We start from the raw sequence: 12270 nt of genomic DNA, 5'->3' as shown, positions 1-12270 counted from the left end.
TCTGTCTCTACCTCTCTCTCTACCTCTCTGTCTCTACCTCTCTGTCTCTACCTCTCTGTCTCTACCTCTCTGTCTCTACCTCTAGTCTCTACCTCTCTGTCTCTCTACCTCTACCTCTCTATCTCTCTGTCTCTACCTCTCTGTCTTCTACCTCTACCTCTCTACCTCTCTGTCTCTCTACTTCTATACTTCTCTAACTCTCTCTCTACCTCTCTCTCTCTACCCCTCTCTCTCCAACTCTCTCTCTACCCCTCTCTCTCTCCAACTCTCTCTCTACCCCTCTCTCTCTCCAACTCTCTCTACCTCTCTTCTCTCTACCCTCTGTCTCTACCTCTCTGTCTCTCTACCTCTACCTCTCTGTCTCTCTACCTCTCTACTCGCTCTCTCTACTTCTCTACCTCTCTCTCTACCTCTCTCTCTCTACTCTGTCTCTCTGTCTCTCTCCAACTCTCTCTACCCCTCTCTCTCTCTCCAACTCTCTCTCCACTCTCTCTCCAACTCTCTCTCTCTCTACCTCTCTCTCTCTCCAACTCTCTCTCTACCTCTCTCTCTCTCCAACTCTCTCTCTACCCCTCTCTCTTCTACCTCTCTCTCTCTCCAACTCTCTCTCTACCCCTCTCTCTCTCTACCTCTCTCTCTCTCTCCAACTCTCTCTCTACTCTCTCTCTCTCTCCAACTCTCCAACTCTCTCTCTACTCTCTCTCTCTCCAACTCTCTCTACCCCTCTCTCTCTCTAACTCTCTCTCTCTCTACCTCTCTCTACTCTCTCTCTCTGTCTCTCTGTCTCTCTCCAACTCTCTCTCTCCAACTCTCTCTCCAACTCTCTCTCTCTCTCTCCAACTCTCTCTCTCTACCTCTCTCTCTCTCTACCTCTCTCTCTCTCTATCCCCTCTAGGATGATATATTGATGGGAACCCTGTCAGTGAGAGAGAACTTGTTGTTCAGTGTGAACCTGAGACTAGACCCTAGACATTATTCTACAGCTGACAAACAGCAGAGAGTGGACAGCATCATAGATGACCTGGGTCTACAGGACTGTGCCCACACCAAGGTCAGCTATACACACCTGCAGAGGTCTGGTTAGCCTGTTGAACTAAAGGCTTTAGGAGGGTCATGTTCTGGAGAAAGTTACTCCAACCAAACACACACACTCTGTCTCTCTGTCTCTGTCTCAATTCAATTCAAGGGCTTTATTGGCATGGGAAACATGTGTTAACATTGCCAAAGCAAGTGAGGTAGACAACATACAAAGTGAAAAACAACAAAAATGAACAGTAAACATTACACATACAGAAGTTTCAAAACAGTAAAGACATTACAAATGTCATATTATATATATATACAGTGTTCTAACAATGTACAAATGGCTAAAGGACACAAGATAAAATAAATAAGCATAAATATGGGTTGTATTACAATGGTGTGTGTTCTTCACTGGTTGCCCTTTCTCGTGGCAACAGGTCACACATCTTGCTGCTGTGAAGTCACACTGTGGTATTTCACCAAGTAGATATGGGAGTTTTTCAAAATTGGATTTGTTTTCAAATTCTTTGTGGATCTGTGTAATCTGAGGGAAATATGTCTCTCTAATATGGTCATACATTGGGCAGGAGGTTAGGAAGTGCAGCTCAGTTTCCACCTCATTTTGTGGGCAGTGAGCACATAGCCTGTCTTCTCTTGAGCCATGTCTGCCTACGGCGGCCTTTCTCAATAGCAAGGCTATGCTCACTGAGTCTGTACATAGTCAAGGCTTTCCTTAATTTTGGGTCAGTCACAGTGGTCAGGTATTCTGCCGCTGTGTACTCTCTGTGTAGGGTCAGTCACAGTGGTCAGGTATTCTACCACTGTGTACTCTCTGTTTAGGGCCAAATAGCATTCTAGTTTGCTCAGTTTTTTGTTAATTCTTTCCAATGTGTTAAGTAGTTATCTTTTTGTTTTCTCATGATTTGGTTGGGTCTAATTGTGCTGCTGTCCTGGGGCTCTGTAGTGTGTGTTTGTGTTTGTGCTGTCTCTCTCTCTGTCTCTTTCTCTGTCTCTTTCTCTGTCTCTTCTCCCTCTCTCTTTCTCTGTCTCTGTCTCTCTGTCTCTCTTTCTCTCTGTCTCTCTGTCTCTTTCTCTCTGTCTCTCTGTCTCTTTCTCTCTTTCTCTGTCTCTTTCTCTCTCTCTCTGTCTCTCTCTCTCTGTCTCTCTTTCTCTGTCTCTCTCTTTCTGTCTCTCTCTGTCTCTTTCTCTCTTTTCTCTTTTCTCTGTCTCTCTCTCTCTTTCTCTGTCTCTCTCTGTCTCTTTCTCTCTGTCTCCTGTCTGTCTGTCTGTCTCTCTCACTCTCTCTCTCTGGCTCTCTCTCTCTGTCTCTCTCTCTCTTTCTCTCTCTGTCTCTCTCTCTCTCTTTGTCTCTCTCTGTCTCTCTCTCTGTTTCTGCCACTCTCTCTGTGTGTGTAGATAGGAACAGAGTTCCTGCGTGGTGTGTCTGGGGGAGAGAGGAAGAGGTGCAGCATCGGTATGGAGCTCATTACTTCTCCTCGTCTTCTGTTCCTGGATGAACCCACCACTGGCCTGGACTCTAACACTGCTAACCACATCATCAACCTACTGCATAGGTACAGACAGACCACATCATCAACCTACTGCATAGGTACAGACAGACCACATCATCAACCTACTGCATAGGTACAGACAGACCACATCATCAACCTACTGCATAGGTACAGACAGACCACATCATCAACCTACTGCATAGGTACAGACAGACCACATCATCAACCTACTGCATAGGTACAGACAGACCACATCATCAACCTACTGCATAGGTACAGACAGACCACATCATCAACCTACTGCATAGGTACAGACAGACCACATCATCAACCTACTGCATAGGTACAGAGAGACCACATCGTCAACCTACTGCATAGGTACACAGACAGACCACATCACGTACCTACTGCATAGGTACAGACAGACCACATCACGTACCTACTGCATAGGTACAGACAGACCACATCATCAACCTACTGCATAGGTACAGACAGACCACATCATCAACCTACTGCATAGGTACAGACAGACCACATCATCAACCTACTGCATAGGTACAGACAGACCACATCATCAACCTACTGCATAGGTACACAGACAGACCACATCATCAACCTACTGCATAGGTACAGACAGACCACATCATCAACCTACTGCATAGGTACTCTCTCTGTGTCTGACTCTCTCTCTCTCTCTCTCTCTCTCTCTCTCTCTCTCTCTCTCTCTCTCTCTCTCTCTCTGTGTGTCTGACTCTTTCTCTCTCTCTGTGTGTCTGACTCTTTCTCTCTCTCTGTCTCTCTCTCTGTGTGTCTGACTCTTTCTCTCTCTCTGTGTCTCTCTCTGTGTCTGACTCTCTCTATGATTGACTCTCTCTGTGTCTGAGTCTCTCTGTGTCTGACACTCCCTGTGTGTCTGACTCTCCCTGTGTGTCTGACTCTCCCTGTGTGTCTGACTCTCCCTGTATGTCTGACTCTCTCTATGATTGACTCTCTCTGTGTCTGACACTCCCTGTGTGTCTGACTGTCTCTCTCTCTCTGTGTCTGACACTCCCTGTGTGTCTCTCTCTCTCTCTGTGTATGTGTGTCCCAGGCTGTCTAGAAGCGGTAAGACTATCGTGTTCTCCATCCATCAGCCTCGTTACTCAATCTTCAGCCGCTTTGACCACCTGACCCTGATGCACCGAGGAGAGTTGGTGTACGCTGGAGCTGCTGGGAAGGCCCTGAGCTACTTCACTGACTTGGGTAAGACATGGAGGGAGAGAGAGAGACAGAGACAGACGCTGGAGCTGCCAGCCAGTCCTGGGGTTCTTCACTGAGTAATAGATGGAGTGTTCTGTCTCAGACTGTGTGTGCTGTTGTTGTGTTACAGGGTATCACTGTTGTTGTTGTGTTACAGGGTATCGTTGTTGTTGTTGTGTTGCAGGGTATCACTGTTGTTGTTGTTGTGTTGCAGGGTATCACTGTTGTTGTTGTTGTGTTGCAGGGTATCACTGTTGTTGTTGTGTTGCAGGGTATCACTGTTGTTGTTGTTGTTGTTGTTGTGTTGCAGGGTATCACTGTTGTTGTTGTTGTTGTTGTGTTGCAGGGTATCACTGTTGTTGTTGTTGTGTTACAGGGTATCACTGTTGTTGTTGTGTTACAGGGTATCACTGTTGTTGTTGTGTTACAGGGTATCACTGTTGTTGTTGTTGTGTTACAGGGTATCACTGTTGTTGTTGTGTTACAGGGTATCATTGTTGTTGTTGTTGTGTTGCAGGGTATCACTGTTGTTGTTGTTGTTGTGTTGCAGGGTATCACTGTTGTTGTTGTTGTTGTGTTACAGGGTATCACTGTTGTTGTTGTGTTACAGGGTATCACTGTTGTTGTTGTGTTACAGGGTATCATTGTTGTTGTTGTTGTGTTGCAGGGTATCACTGTTGTTGTTGTGTTGCAGGGTATTACTGTTGTTGTTGTTGTTGTGTTGCAGGGTATCACTGTTGTTGTGTTACAGGGTATCACTGTTGCTGTTGTTGTGTTGCAGGGTATCACTGTTGTTGTTGTGATGCAGGGTATCACTGTTGTTGTTGTTGTTGTTGTGTTGCAGGGTATCACTGTTGTTGTTGTTGTGTTACAGGATATCACTGTTGTTGTTGTGTTACAGGGTATCATTGTTGTTGTTGTTGTTGTTGTGTTGCAGGGTATCACTGTTGTTGTTGTTGTTGTTGTTGTTGTGTTGCAGGGTATCACTGTTGTTGTTGTGTTGCAGGGTATTACTGTTGTTGTTGTGTTGCAGGGTATCACTGTTGTTGTGTTATAGGGTATCACTGTTGTTGTTGCTGTTGTGTTGCAGGGTATCACTGTTGTGTTGCAGGGTATCACTGTTGTTGTTGCTGTTGTGTTGCAGGGTATCACTGTTGTTGTTGTTGTGTTGCAGGGTATCACTGTTGTTGTTGTTGTGTTGCAGGGTATCACTGTTGTTGTTGTGTTGCAGGGTATCACTGTTGTTGTTGTTGTGTTACAGGGTATCACTGCTGTTGTTGTTGTTGTTGTGTTGCAGGGTATCACTGTTGTTGTTGTTGTTGTGTTGCAGGGTATCTCTGTTGTTGTTGTGTTGCAGGGTATCACTGTTGTTGTTGTTGTGTTGCAGGGTATCACTGTTGTTGTTGTTGTTGTGTTGCAGGGTATCACTGTTGTTGTTGTGTTGCAGGGTATCACTGCTGTTGTTGTTGTTGTTGCAGGGTATCACTGTTGTTGTTGTTGCAGGGTATCACTGTTGTTGTTGTTGTTGTGTTGCAGGGTATCACTGTTTTTGTTGCTGTTGTTGTGTTGCAGGGTATCACTGTTGTTGTTGTGTTGCAGGGTATCACTGTTGTTGTTGTGTTACAGGGTATCACTGTGAGCCGTTCAACAACCCCTCTGACTTCTTCCTAGACGTCACTAACGGAGAGGCTCAGTCTACACTAGACATCACTTCATTTAACTATGGTACACACACACACACACACACACACACACACACACACACACACACACACACACACACACACACACACCTCACACACACACACACACACACACACACACACACACACACACACACACACACACACACACACACACACACACCTCTACACACACACACACACACACACACACACACACACACACACCTCTACACACACACACACACACACCTCTACACACACACACACACACACCTCTACACACACACACACACACACCTCTACACACACACACACACACACCTCTACACACACACACACACACACCTCTACACACACACACACACCTCTACACACACACACACACACCTCTACACACACACCTCTACACACACACACACACACACCTCTACACACACACACACACACACCTCTACACACACACACACACACACACCTCTACACACACACACACACACACACCTCTACACACACACACACACACACCTCTACACACACACACACACACACACCTCTACACACACACACACACACACACCTCTACACACACACACACACACACACCTCTACACACACACACACACACACCTCTACACACACACACACACCTCTACACACACACACACACCTCTACACACACACACACACACACCTCTACACACACACACACACACACACACCTCTACACACACACACACACACACACCTCTACACACACACACACACACACCTCTACACACACACACACACACACACACACACCTCTACACACACACACACACACACACACCCTAACCTCTACAGACCCTAACCTCTATAGACCCTAACCTCTATAGACCCTAACCCCTACAGACCCTAACCCTAACAGACCCTAACCTCTACAGACCCTAACCTCTACAGACCCTAACCCCTATAGACCCTAACCCCTACAGACCCTAACCTCTACAGACCCTAACCCCTATAGACCCTAACCCCTACAGACCCTAACCTCTATAGACCCTAACCCCTACAGACCCTAAACTCTACAGACCCTATAGACCCTAACCTCTATAGACCCTAACCCCTACAGACCCTAACCCCTACAGACCCTAACCTCTACAGACCCTACAGACCCTAACCTCTATAGACCCTAACCCCTACAGACCCTACAGACCCTAACCTCTATAGACCCTAACCCCTACAGACCCTACAGACCCTAACCCCTATAGACCCTAACCCCTATAGACCCTAACCCCTATAGACCCTAACCCCTACAGAGCCTAACCCTTACAGACCCTAACCCCTACAGAGCCTAACCCTTACAGACCCTAACCTCTATAGACCCTACAGACCCTAACCTCTATAGACCCTAACCCCTACAGAGCCTAACCCTTACAGACCCTAACCCCTACAGACCCTAACCTCTACAGACCCTAACCTCTATAGACCCTACAGACCCTAACCTCTATAGACCCTAACCCCTACAGACCCTACAGACCCTAACCCCTATAGACCCTAACCCCTACAGACCCTAACCCCTACAGACCCTAACCCCTACAGACCCTAACCCCTACAGGCCCTAACCCCTACAGACCCTAACCCCTATAGACCCTACAGACCCTAACCCCTACAGACCCTAACCCCTACAGACCCTAACCTCTATAGACCCTAACCCCTACAGACCCTAACCCCTACAGACCCTACAGACCCTAACCCCTACAGACCCTAACCCCTACAGACCCTAACCCCTATAGACCCTAACCCCTACAGACCCTAACCCCTATAGACCCTAACCCCTACAGACCCTAACCCCTACAGACCCTAACCCCTACAGACCCTAACCCCTACAGACCCTAACCCCTACAGACCCCAACCTCTACAGACCCTAACCCCTACAGACCCCAACCTCTACAGACCCTATAGACCCTAACCTCTACAGACACTAACCTCTACAGACCCTATAGACCCTAACCTCTATAGACCCTAACCTCTACAGACCCTAACCCCTACAGACCCTAACCCCTACAGACCCTAACCCCTATAGACCCTAACCCCTACAGACCCTAACCTCTACAGACCCTAACCCCTATAGACCCTAACCCCTATAGACCCTAACCCCTATAGACCCTAACCTCTATAGACCCTAACCCCTACAGACCCTAACCCCTATAGACCCTAACCTCTATAGACCCTAACCCCTACAGACCCTAACCCCTATAGACCCTAACCTCTATAGACCCTAACCCCTACAGACCCTAACCCCTATAGACCCTAACCTCTATAGACCCTAACCCCTACAGACCCCAACCTCTACAGACCCTAACCCCTACAGACCCTAACCTCTACAGACCCTAACCTCTACAGACCCTAACCTCTACAGACCCTAACCCCTACAGACCCTAACCCCTACAGACCCTAACCCCTATAGACTCTAACCCCTACAGACCCTAACCTCTACAGACCCTAACCCCTACAGACCCTAACCTCTATAGACGCTAACCTCTACAGACCCTACAGTCCCTAACCTCTACAGACCCTACAGACCCTAACCCCTATAGACCCTAACCCCTACAGACCCTAACCTCTACAGACCCTACAGTCCCTAACCTCTACAGACCCTACAGACCCTAACCCCTACAGACCCTAACCTCTACAGACCCTAACCCCTACAGACCCTAACCCTACAGACCCTACAGACCCTAACCCCTACAGACCCTAACCTCTACAGACCCTAACCCCTACAGACCCTAACCTCTACAGACCCTAACCTCTACAGACCCTAACCCCTACAGACCCTACAGACCCTAACCTCTATAGACCCTAACCCCTACAGACCCTACAGACCCTAACCCCTACAGACCCTAACCCCTACAGACCCTAACCCTACAGACCCTACAGACCCTAACCCCTACAGACCCTAACCCCTACAGACCCTAACCCCTACAGACCCTAACCCCTACAGACCCTAACCCCTACAGACCCTATAGACCCTAACCTCTATAGACCCTAACCCCTACAGACCCTAACCTCTACAGACCCTAACCCCTACAGACCCTAACCCCTACAGACCCTAACCCCTACAGACCCTAACCCCTACAGACCCTAACCCCTACAGACCCTAACCCCTACAGACCCTAACCCCTACAGACCCTAACCCCTACAGACCCTAACCTCTGCTGACCCTCTCCTCCCTAGATGATAAGGAGAACTGTGACAACAGCAACCTTCTGGCAGTGAGCTACAGACAGTCAACTCAGTACCAGAGGGTGGTGGAGGAGCTGGACCATTTGACCCAGGGTCTGGAGGGAGGGGTCGGAGGTCAGGGACAGAAGGCCGACTACGTCACCTCCTTCTGGTACCAGGTCAGCTAATCACTGAGCTCTGTCTGAACCCTCACAGCGAGAGTTCCAGAACTGTATAGCTGAGCGTTCCAGAACTGTTAGAGTTGAGTGTTCTAGAACTGTTAGAGTTGAGAGTTCTAGAACTGTTAGAGTTGAGTGTTCTAGAACTGTAGAGTTGAGAGTTATAATGGAGTGTTTGTTTGTGTGCTCTGAGTTTATCATTAAGTTGTAAACTCATGATGAACTTTGGGCAACCTGGCACTGTATGAAAAGTGTTATCTAGATGTGTGATTCTGTTATATAATGTGTTGAAGAGGAGGATACTGTGTGAGACTGTGTGTGTGTTCTCTAGATGACGATACTGTGTGAGGCGTGTGTGTGTTCTCTAGATGACGATACTGTGTGAGACTGTGTGTGTGTTCTCTAGATGACGATACTGTGTGAGACTGTGTGTGTGTTCTCTAGATGACGATACTGTGTGAGGCTGTGTGTGTGTTCTCTAGATGACGATACTGTGTGAGGCGTGTGTGTGTTCTCTAGATGAGGATACTGTGTGAGACTGTGTGTGTGTTCTCTAGATGAGGATACTGTGTGAGACTGTGTGTGTGTTCTCTAGATGAGGATACTGTGTGAGACTGTGTGTGTGTTCTCTAGATGAGGATACTGTGTGAGACTGTGTGTGTGTTCTCTAGATGACGATACTGTGTGAGGCGTGTGTGTGTTCTCTAGATGAGGATACTGTGTGAGACTGTGTGTGTGTTCTCTAGATGACGATACTGTGTGAGGCGTGTGTGTGTTCTCTAGATGAGGATACTGTGTGAGACTGTGTGTGTGTTCTCTAGATGACGATACTGTGTGAGTCGTGTGTGTGTTCTCTAGATGAGGATACTGTGTGAGACTGTGTGTGTGTTCTCTAGATGACGATACTGTGTGAGGCGTGTGTGTGTTCTCTAGATGAGGATACTGTGTGAGACTGTGTGTGTTCTCTAGATGAGGATACTGTGTGAGGCTGTGTGTGTGTTCTCTGGATGAGGATAGTGTGTGAGGCTGTGTGTGTGTGTTCTCTAGAGGAGGATACTGTGTGAGGCTGTGTGTGTGTTCTCTAGATGAGGATACTGTGTGAGACTGTGTGTGTGTTCTCTAGATGAGGATACTGTGTGTGTGTTCTCTAGATGAGGATACTGTGTGTGTGTTCTCTAGATGAGGATACTGTGTGTGTGTGTGTGTTCTCTAGATGAGGATACTGTGTGTGGTGTCTGTTCTCTAGATGAGGATACTGTGTGTGTGTGTGTGTTCTCTAGATGAGGATACTGTGTGACTGTGTGTGTTCTCTAGATGAGGATACTGTGTGACTGTGTGTGTTCTCTAGAGGAGGATACTGTGTGTGTGTGTGTTCTCTAGATGAGGATACTGTGTGACTGTGTGTGTGTGTTCTCTAGATGAGGATAGTGGGTGGTCGTATGGTGGTGAACTCTCTCAGGAACCCCCAGACATCGTACGCTCAGCTGGCCCTCAACATCTTCTTCGCTCTGCTGGTCGGCCTCATCTACTACCAGATCCCCCTGACTCTACCTGAAGCCCTACAGAACAGGTGTCTGTCTGTCTGTCTGTCTGTCTTGTCTGTCCGTCTCACAGTGCAGCAGTATCTATTCTTTATTCTCTCTCTCTCTCTCAGGATGGGAGCATTCTTTTTCCTCATCATCAACATGGTGTTTGGGAATCTTTCAGCTGTGGAACTCTTCATCAATGAGAGAGCTCTGTTCATGTGAGTCTTTATGTTTGTATGTGTTCTGACTCTCTCTCTGTGTGTTTGTATGTGTTCTGACTCTGTGTGTGGTGTGTTCTGACTCTCTCTCTGTGTGTGTGTTCTGACTTTCTCTCTCTGTGTGTGTTCTGACTCTGTGTGTGTGTGTGTTCTGACTCTCTCTCTGTGTGTGTTCTGACTCTGTGTGTTCTGACTCTCTCACTGTGTGTGGTCTGACTCTCTCTCTCTCTCTGTGTATTCTGACTCTCTCTGTGCGTGTTCTGACTCTCTCTCTCTCTCTCTCTCTCTCTGTGTGTGTTCTGACTCTCTCTCTGTGTGTGTTCTGACTCTCTCTCTCTCTCTGTGTGTGTTCTGACTCTCTCTCTCTCTCTGTGTGTGTTCTGACTCTCTCTCTCTCTCTCTGTGTGTGTTCTGACTCTCTCTCTCTCTCTCTGTGTGTGTTCTGACTCTCTCTCTCTGTTTGTTTTTGTCTCTCTCTGCGTGTGTTCTGACTCTCTGTGTGTGTTTGTCTCGCTCTCTCTGTGTGTGTTTGTGTGTGTGTTCTGACTCTCTCTCTCTCTCTCTCTGTGTTCTGACTCTCTCTCTCTCTCTCTGTGTTCTGACTCTCTCTCTCTGTGTGTTCTGACTCCTCTCTCTCTCTCTCTGTGTGTTCTGACTATCTCTGTGTGTGTTCTGACTATCTCTGTGTGTGTTCTGACTCTCTCTCTGTGTGTGTGTTCTGACTCTCTCTGTGGTGTGTTCTGACTCTCTCTCTCTGTGTGTGTTTGACTATCTCTGTGTGTGTTCTGACTATCTCTCTCTCTCTCTCTGTGTGTTCTGACTATCTCTGTGTGTGTCTGACTATCTCTGTGTGTTTCTGACTATCTCTGTGTGTGTTCTGACTCTCTCTCTCTCTGTGTTCTGACTCTCTCTCTGTGTGTTCTGACTATCTCTCTGTGTGTTCTGACTATCTCTCTGTGTGTTCTGACTATCTCTGTGTGTGTTCTGACTCTCTCTCTCTCTGGTTTCTGACTCTCTCTCTCTGTGTGTTTTGACTATCTCTCGTGGTGTTCTGACTACTCTCTGTGCGTTCTGACTCTCTCTCTCTGTGTGCGTTCTGACTTCTCTCTGTGTGTGTTCTGACTCTCTCTCTCTCTCTCTCTGTGTGTTCTGACTCTCTCTCTCTCTCTGTAGGTGTTCTGACTCTCTCTCTGGTGTTTCAGCCATGAGAACTCTAGTGGGTACTACCGTACGTCCGTCTACTTCTGTAAGATATTCGCTGACCTCATCCCCAACCGCATTGTTCCGATCCTCATCTTCTCAGCCATCGCCTACTATATGATGGGTATGAACCATACACTCAGCCATCGCTACTATATGATGGGTATGAACCATACACAGATACACACATAGGTCAGAACACACACAACACACACAGGTCAGAACACACACACACAGGTCAGAACACACACCACACACACAGGTCAGAACACACACACAGTTCAGCACCACACACACACACTTCCTTCTATGATAAAATGTAAATCTCTCTCTCTCTCTCCACCAGGTCTGAAGCCAGCCTTCACATCGTTCCTGCTTTCACGCTGACCATGTCCCTGGTCAGTCTAGCTGGGGTCAGTCTAGCGTTCCTGGTCTCAGCCTCTGTCTCCTCCTTCGCTATGGCCAACGTCCTCATCGCCCTGCCTTTC

At 47.6% G+C, this 12270-nt stretch overlaps 1 pseudogene; it reads left to right on the top strand.

Moving 5' to 3' along the window:
- The first annotated feature begins 871 nt into the window (after positions 1 to 871).
- LOC116371706 (broad substrate specificity ATP-binding cassette transporter ABCG2-like) lies at positions 872 to 12267 on the top strand (annotated as a pseudogene).
- Positions 12268 to 12270: the final 3 nt, after the last annotated feature.

Source organism: Oncorhynchus kisutch, unplaced genomic scaffold, assembly GCF_002021735.2.
Source record: "Oncorhynchus kisutch isolate 150728-3 unplaced genomic scaffold, Okis_V2 scaffold3555, whole genome shotgun sequence".
Classification (NCBI taxonomy): Eukaryota; Metazoa; Chordata; class Actinopteri; order Salmoniformes; family Salmonidae; genus Oncorhynchus; species Oncorhynchus kisutch.
Note: the sequence above shows the minus strand (reverse complement) of the source record. Positions and strands in the feature narration are given on the sequence as shown.